Below are 9,629 nucleotides of genomic sequence, written 5' to 3'. Positions count from 1 at the left end.
GTTGCTATAAAACTCCAGGGGAAGACCTAGGCATTTCATATTTTGCCCTGTTTACTCAACTTCCTGTCATTTAGTAAATAGGCTGATACGATCGATAGCCTTGCTTATGCTCTAATGGTCAACAGCAAACAGTACCACATCGTCCGCATAAGCCAGCAACTTAACTTCTGGCGCATGTAACTTAAGCTCTCGAACACCTTTATTTTGTATTATGCATTAACAAAGCGCTTCAGTCCATATATAGAACAAAACCGCAGTACCACATTGCTTCTCTACGAATAAAGGTGGACGTAACGTTTACATTGCCTTATTACTGTCTGGTGCGTCATTTGAAAGAAATTTATTACGAGTAATAGTTAAGCAAGTAGCAAAGAACATTTTCCGTTTGCTTACATGCGATACGCCACTCACTGCAAAAATACCTGGATCGTACGGCGCTGCCGCAACAGATGGCATGAGCCGCTTCCCGATTCAAAGCCTTATACGCCCATCCATCGCCTTCAAAGCATTGGGGTTTAAGGACAGTGAACACGACCCGATAACGCTATCAAGTTGAACTGGTAAACACGAAGCTTAAGCACCCTCTGATTTTTTTTCCTTTTTGCAACAATACCTATTCTGTAGCATATTCCTATCAATGGGTACGAAGGTGTCACCCGTTAATAATTAGGGGGTATTATTACCGATGCGCACACTCCCAGACACCCTTAGAGTGAGTGGGGGTAGCTGTTCCGGTCGCAAAGGAGATGCCCTCGACCTGCGTGGCAAGCTCAGCCGGGATTCAACTACCTTGTAGTGACAGAAGGGGGTGGCTGTTTGGTGCCCAGCTGTCGCCGGTTCAAACCAGAGTAAGGATCGCAGTCAGAAGTAACAAACAAAACACAATTTATGCACAGGAAGAGATGATACAAAGGAATACACAAGATCACTTGAAATGCACAGACGAGAGGTTCACAGAATACAAACGCTAAGCATGCAAGAATGATTCAATAACACAGAGCCTTTACAACAGATCAAACACGAGAGAGTTACATAAACAAACACCAAATTGTTCACCGGGCAGCGCTATTCCGTTCGCTTGTAGACGCAGCAGGGCGACGCGCGATTGGCTGCGCTCTCGGTGCCGTCACATCCGTTGTGTTGTTGAGTTTCTAAATAAAACTTTACGATTATTGCAAATTACTTTTACACGTAAACTTTCTAAGGAAAAACAAATAAGTCTTAGGAAGAAAACGTTACGTTACAACGATGTCTTTGTTGTCACAGCAACGCAAGGACGCCAACGCGCGACGCTAACTGCGCCTGCTTGCATATGGCGCTGCGCTTAATCTTTTTTCGCTCTTGGTGCGCGGACTTTTTACTTCCAAACTGTGCAGGTGAGCGGCATATTCAATTCCGCAATTAGCGCGTGCCTCGGCTTTTCTTCACAGCGTGCTTCGCGTCTTGTTCCCTTTCGAATTAGCGAAATGTCGCCTAACAGTCTCCCCAGTGCAAAAGCACAGATTTAGTATCTGGTGTTCCGGTGTTGGGCTTTCCAGCAAAGCTTCCCCAGGCTTCTCTACTATCAATTTTGTTTGCCCTGCTTGGGGAACGAAAACACTCCCATATTATATAGTTCAGGGTGCCCCTCTGCCCGCAAATCCTGCCCGCAAAGTGTTTCTTTTTCTTTTTCCGCAGGCGGCTCGAGTAAGGCATTGGCGATGAGGCACATGGTCAGGTGCCAACGTGAACTTGCCAGTACGCATTAATCTTTGTGTGTTCGCATTTCTTATAGACGTCGAAAAACTATATGTCAACTCAGAAAGCAGACTCAATTTTGAAGGGATCCGTGATGCGATAGGTGAAATTTGTGTGGGAAGTTTCTACCTGATCTGTGTCTTCGCAGCATGTCTCTAAAACGTGAGTGCCACTTTTGCACATTCTTTAATAACACATTTTTCTCTGCGAAAGAGGGCATGCGAGACTTCTGCCATGTTTGGTGCGGATTTATTGTTTCTAACTTTTCCTCCTCGACAAATCAATGTTAAATATTTCGGAGGTTTGTGCGTGGGAAGCTCATATACTTTTGTGAAAACTTTGTGGCAGTGATTTCCAGTTACCATTTTCTCTATCTGCTGTGGCCAGCGTGTGCAGGAAGATTTTTAACCCGATTGTTTTACTTCACTCTGTAGCATCGCTGACAACATTTTCCCTCTTCCTTGCTATTTAGACCATTGGTTACAAGCGATTTCAGCACGGAATTCAGACTTGGACACAGGAACATAAGACTGGTGCACAACTCAGACAGCTTTATTGCATGAAAAACTATTTATACAGGAGCATCATGTGACATAGAAAAGGAAAACCAAACAAATAACACCCAAATTCAGTCAATGGTCAATACACATACTCATTTCATGAATATCATGACCACTAACATGATACAGCTGATATGTGAGCAGCCTTCAGACATTATCTTGTTGAGAAGCAGACTCCCTTAACTGTCAATGCTTAATTGCCTGGCTAACACATATGCGCCTGCTTGTCAATGAAATATACACATGGCCAGAGGCAAAAGGCAAGTGATAGTGTGGGAACTATTCTAGCAAGATCTGGGATTTATTTGTCTCCTCTTGCTTGTTTATGTCTGCTTCATTGTTTTGCTAGCACATACATATGGGGCTGATTGGATACCAGCAAGTCATCACTGTTTTGCCTGCCGATCATTGTGCTGCCCACTATTAAGTTTCAGGTTTTAGGTTTTATCATTGGCCTTGTAGTTTACGTTATATGAGAGTGCTAGCAAGTATGTCATGGCATCCTTTTTTGGGTTGAACAGTGTGGAAAAAACAAAACAAGGACGTAGAACAAAGAACATGTATAAAATGAGACATGCGCTGTCAACTAGCGTTACCAAGCAACACGGCCATCTTTTTTGTACAAAACTGTGGCATGACTAAGTAATACCAAGAAAACATGGCAGAATGAACTGACAAAATACAATACTAAGCAGACCGTAGAAAAAACATACAACTAATATGTCAGTGAAAGTTGGCACATCTAATAGCATATTGGCTAGATTTGAATGCATTATCAAAAAAGCTCTCTACTCTGCTGTCAGATCTATGCGCAACACGCTACCAAACCTGTGTCCAGCTTTCTTCATGTGCCCCGATTATTTCCCTTTTACAATATAACATTGATTTTCTTGATTTCTTCACAAATTTTCTTTATACACGGTTGTTATTACCCATATGCCTTGCAGTGCTGCAATAGGCGTCTGGAATCATTCCACAACAAACACTTGAGCTCATGCAGTGCACAATCATGTTACAAAAGTTTTATCGGGAACCATTTTTACCCTGATTATAAAACAAATGGCCCTTAAAATAGTACTCATGCTGTGCATATATTTTTTAAATCTTATTAGGCAAAAGCCAAAATCTCTCTTGGTTGAGCTGTTGTGTGATCAATTTCATAGTCTGTGACGATACCTAGCAGCCATACTGGTATGCTGGTGTATGTGATGAACCATTTGTGTTATTAAAATATAGTTTTCTTATGGCTTTTTCCTCCACTTTCCCCATTACAGAGTGTGGAAACCTGGTAACAAGTCACTAGGAGCTACAAAATACTTTTAACAAGTATGCAATTCTCTCCAGCAGTTAATCTGCAATATTGTACCGAGAAAAGGAATGGTTATAATGGTGATCGGCGAGGATGAGGTCAGCTCAGAAAGGAGAGGACAGTACATCACTGCCAGAAAAATGCAGTATATTTATCATAGAAGCAAACCAAAAATGAATAAAATAAAATAAACAATATACACTATTTGCCTGAACAAAAAAGACTTAAGACATCCTCTCTTCTTTGGTCCACGTGGCTTGCTGCCACTTGGGGACACTTTCAGTGAAACGCAGCAACACTGAACTTATGTCAGCATGCAGTTTGTCCAGTTTTCATGGGTTGATTTGCTGATTTCCATGTTCACTGAGAATGTAACATGTTTTTTCTCTGAGGAACCCATTAAACTGTCATCTTTCTACATGCACATGGACCTAGTTGCAGGCTTCGGTCCGCCAGACCTGGCCCCTCTCCCTGCTTTTCAAGGTTTTCGTCCCAACCTCCCTCGTCCCAGCTCAACCAGTTGACCAGGTTACTCATTAGTTGCGCTTTCTCTCGTATATAGCGCACGTATAGCTTTCAGTGCCACCTTTCTAGACTGTCCTGTGTTAGGTGTTGGCATCAGTGATGGTGTTAAAGCAATGAAACGCACTTTTTCTTTCGACGCCTTAGTTGTACGGGCCGGAACGATATCACACCAAATAGAGTTGTGAATTAATACTACCAGTAATTCCACTCAGTTCCTTTGTCGGCGTGTAAATGACTCCATGCCAGAAGCCGAGCGGGTCCGTCATGTCATTAAGGGCATTAGATTACTCGCCTTCAATGCCCTGGCTGTGCAGAACCCTACACCATCGACGCCATCATCTCGACCTGTCAACAACTGAATGGACTTCAGTCCATCTGCCTCCGGCCTGATCAGTCTTCCTTCAGTTCTGCTGAAGCCTTCGACCTCCGTGTGTTTATCAGCGGACTAATTCGTGAAGAGCTTCTAGCTCGAGGTGATTCGTGCCGCTCCGCACCTCAGCCACATCCTCCAAGTGCTGGCCTGCGCATCATTATCAAAGAACAGCTGGCATCCATGTCTTCTTCCCCCTCACCGTCGGCCGCCCTTACCATCTGCTCTGTGCCTACATACGCCCAGATCACATCCTTCCTGCCTGCATTTGGAGCACCTACACCACTGGTGTCTCCTAGTGCTCATGTCACCGCTTTGGCCACCTACAACGGCGCCATCATACTACCTCACCTGGCACCCAGCCCGCCTTGTTTGTTATTACTGCGGCTACCAATTTCTGTCGTCGCAGACTCCAAAATGAACGACGCAGCTACGCCTCATTTGAAACAGATTATTTTAACTGCTTATCCAGCTATAACCACCACTCATGCCCTGATTATCCCCGACGTTCATCATCCACTCCAGAAAGTTCTGCAGCGCTGCATGGTTACCGGCCTTCCAGACGCCGTTCCCTTTCGCCTTTTCGCCGCTTCTCCAATGCCCCCCCCCCCCTCCCTTCTATCGGAGAACTAACCACTGCAGTTTTAGGAGGAAAAACTGCAATCTTTGGCCATCGAAAAAATCCTCCGGAGCATCTCTCCAGTATGATTTTAGTTTGGGTAGAAGGTTTACATGTTGAGGCTTTAATTGACACGGGCGCCGCTGTTTCTGTGATACATGCCGACTTGTGTTCCCGCTTGCGCAAAGTGAATATGCCCTACGATGGTCCTGAACTCCGTGAAGCTAATGGCGCAATCATTCAGCCTTCTGCTAAGTGTACGGTGCGAGCTTTTGTTGATGGTGTCCGCTACTGTGTACAATTTGCTGTGATGTCTCCTTGCTTAACACCTGCTTGTCATAGTTTATGGTTTTAATTAAGCCGAGAGAACACACATCACAGGACGAGCTGTCGTTCTTCCTTGTTCTCGTTTTTTCATGCCAAGTTTTTTGTTAAGAGCAGCAAGCTGACTGGCCCAAAGTCCTTATTACCGTGTGTGTGTTGGCATGTGACGAACATTGTGGAGGGCTCTGTGCTTATGGCTTCTCTTGCTGTTTGAATAAAGTCAGTTATCTCTGAACAAGGCCAGATCATTAATGTGTGAGCAGAGCCTACATGATCAGCTGCTGGTGGTAAGCAGGGCTAACAGCACCAGAGTAGCTGGCATCTTGTAATTGCCTTGCTAGAGGCATCATAACAAAAGAAAAAGAAAATGCAGGAAGAAATTCTCTCTATTCTGACTACAAAATGTTTATGCAGAGGAGTTGTTTGTACAGTGGCAGCATGTGAAAACATGTGTAGTGCTATCCCAATGGCAGCAAGTTCAAATCCTTGCTGAGACATGCGTATTTATTTATTTATTTATTTATTTATTTATTTATTTATTTATTTATTTATTTATTTATTTATTTATTTATTTATTTATTTATTTATTTATATTTCTTGAAGGCCAGTGCTTGTAGCAAAGGAGGCAATAACTGCTAAGTGTGTGCATGCTAACCATCTGCATCCTGCTTCTGCAAAAATTCAAGATAGAGAGCACTTTGGACCACTAAAGCGCGATGAGGCGAAAGCCATTATAGCGTAGTGGATCATAGTCCTCCACTACGACACCTCTGTCTTCCTCTTCCTTCGCTCCCACCTTCCTCCCTCCCTTTGTGTCCGCAGAGGATTGCGACAGATACTGCGCTTTTTCTATCCTGTAAATTAATTTCAAACTCCACTGATGCCTGCTGTACTACCGCATCCTAGACATCTGGGTCTGCTTCTGTTTGCTGTGTGGTGTGGCTGGCTTTATCATTGTAGCGAGTTCAAATAACACAGCAATGATTATATTGCTGTATTTTCATCCCTTGCATGACCTAGACTTGACTGTGACAGCACAGTCATTGCTCGGCTGTTGAAACCGAAACTGAAACAGATGAATAAATAAATTCGATTATAAATTATTGAGGAGTCGTAGGTGAATGTGACATGGTGATCCGTGTACAGTAATGTTCTATGCATCATTACAAATGGTAAAACACAAACCCAAAAATTAGGTGTCTATAGTCCTTTAACTACCAGTTCCAGTTAATTGATGATGCATGTTTCATTGTGAAGAGTGGTAAACCTTTAATAGATAATTTTATATACAGCCTGCACACTATTATGACTGTCCGTTTTAAATTGTAGGCCATTAATGGTAACTCGTGTGAGCAACAATCTGAATATAAATGTGAAGCTAAACCTGAGGTGAGATGGCCAGTGGGTTTTGACTTCCACTGGAAAATACGCACTGTATATAGTTAAATGGTACAGACTGCGAGAAAGGCGTTTTTAGACAAAATATGACAAATTTCAGCTGTATATGTCATTTTAGTTTAGAATGATGTACTACATGATATCAGTAAACATCGATCACAACATGAAATCAAACAGCCAAATGGTGGCTATGATATTGCAGGTGAGAAAACGATAAGGTCAAAAGAGACATAGAAAAACAGATGTATTAGCTGCTTGTTTTGTTACTCTCCTGCCAACTCTTGGGCTGTACAGTCATAAAGGCTAGAGTAACTAAAATTAAAAAGCAGCGGTTGTGTTTTTGTACACCTCATATGGCCTCAATATTGCCTGCTGAAAATGTAACATAAAGGAACAAATCTAGTTTTACTTTAGTAGAGCAAATAGCTGGGCCAGTTGGCACATGGCAACAGAAAAAAGACAAAGGGCACAGATATAAGATGCACAAAGAACATCTTGTGTTCTTTGTACTATCCGCTGTACTGTGCACTCATCCGCTATCTACTGTACTATCTGGATTCTATCCGTTGGTTTTACTCTGCATTGCGGATCATATTGTGGATGTAGGACATGATTACCTTTGCATATTAGTGTCTTTCAGACCATTTCACACACAAAAAAAAAGTTTATGGGGACACACTAGCTCTGCCTTTAAAGCGTGTGATGCAATAGCATCAATGGCTACCTACCGCCTGCGACTCCCCTTGAGGTTCCTCATTTGCGCACGTCTTTGCCTGTTTAATTACTAATCCCTTAATTTTTAGCCTTTAACATCCCGCACATTCTTATGGGCATACGGTCCTAAGTTACCACATTATCCAGCTATCACTCGTAAGCGCTTTACCCAAGCCATACAAACATGCCTGCGTGGCCTAGGAATAGCATTTCTTGTTTGGCACCTGGGAGCCCTGGAAGCTTGATTCCTGTCCCACCCTCCCGCTTCGAATTAGCAACCCGAGTTGGCAGCTCCTCGCAGCATTGTAATATGCAGTCTCATTAAGTCGCATAACTTATAAAAAAAGCGGTGCTCAGTCTTGTAATTTAAAGGCCTGCACAAGAGACGTCCTTAATTTCTCGCTCACAGCACTGGATTTTCTGTGAAATGGAGCCTGCTACTCCTTGCCAATATACCTGCTTTTCTCTTTCAAAATTTCAAGATACAGTTCTACTTATATTTAGGTTTCAAGGCAGCTTCATAGATGGTTCCTTGCTATGCAGTACAGTTAAGCAGTAATAAAAGTGTAGTCAAACTTACATGAACTTCGGTTGAACATTATGCTCAAGTGTGGACATATGTTGACTAGCTCACTGTTGTTCTTTCCCTTCCAGCCAGTACAGTTTTCCAAGCAACAAATGGCCTAATTTCAAGACTTCTTTTATCACTACAAGACATGTTCACGATTTCAGTTTTGCGCATTATAAATGCCTTTTTCAACCTGTAGTAGTGCTGAGTAATCTTATTTTGTTAGTGAACATAAGTTACTAGCATAATGCTTCTTCTTCTTCTTGAATGACTGTTCAAATGATGCAGGAGTTCTTAATATTTTTAGCCCTCAGGGAACCCTAAAAGCTTCCTAGGGGGGCCAGGGAATGCCATGTCTTGGCTTCACCCCTTCCTTTTCCAGGGTGCTCATTCAAACATTTCGCTCAAATGCTTATTCCATTCATCTAAAAAATGATGGTTTTTCCACGAAATTTTCACCATCTCCAGGCACCGTGCATTCCAAAACACCATCTGCAAGAATAAAGAGCACAAATGAGGAGCTGAAGAAGGATAGGCATGGCTCAGTAAATATTTCACTGAAATAGAAACATGCATTTGGACAATTCCAGCAGTTTGAAAAGTTCTCAGGTTTGTTGCTGGCAAACAAACCTTTGGTTAAACTGCGAAGAGAAACTAAAATGTGTTCAACATATGTTCAGTGTTATTGCTTTGCACCAGTAACATCCTATTAAAGAAGGAGTCAAAACACAGTTTTGCAGTTTGGTGATGCTTGTGTTAATAAACCAGCCAACCTTTCATGCTAATGCTAAAGCTACTTTTTCTTCTAAGTTAAACACAATGCCTTCGGTAGAGTTGATCATTTTTCCTCATTCCCAGCCGCGCTTGATCTTTTTTTGGGTGCAGCAAGGAACCTCATCACTTGTTAGGCTGGATAGGAACCATAGTCTTGCAGCCCCTTACGGTGGTGAGCTGTCTACAAGAGTTTATGTAGCTATAGAGAACTAAGTATCTGTGTGAAAACTTCAGTGCTGTATTTGGACTACATTTGCTAGCACAGTATTCTGAATCATCTCGTTTGAGGTCATTACCTTTCTACAAAGGATCGGTAAGACATGAAAGAATTGTTTGAATTTCACACGACTGACTTCACTTGGGAATAGCTGGTTTGGGCTGTGCAACCTGAAGAAGTGGAAACAACAATGGTATGTTTGTTCATGTTTGCTTCATTGCATGCACCTGGAATCCCCAAACGTATGCAGACATAGCCAAATGAATAGTCCTACATCAGTTCAGTTCAATCGTTCAGTCGTGTCCGACTCTTCGTGACCCTATTGACCATGTCACGCCTACATACCTGGGCAAGAATTATTTGCAGCAGCAGTTTGCACATGCTGCCACACATTGTGGCTGTGAACAAAGAAATGCAGGAAGAAAAGCGGGGTGCCCTTTTTTTATTTAGAAATGCCGCTTTTATGAGGCATTACAATAAACCTGCACTGCAAAATAACACTGCATTTTTTTTT

This window comes from Amblyomma maculatum, chromosome 2 (assembly GCF_055883805.1).
Source record: "Amblyomma maculatum isolate TAMU_Amacu chromosome 2, ASM5588380v1, whole genome shotgun sequence".
NCBI lineage: Eukaryota > Metazoa > Arthropoda > Arachnida > Ixodida > Ixodidae > Amblyomma > Amblyomma maculatum.
This window is presented reverse-complemented; position numbering follows the sequence as displayed.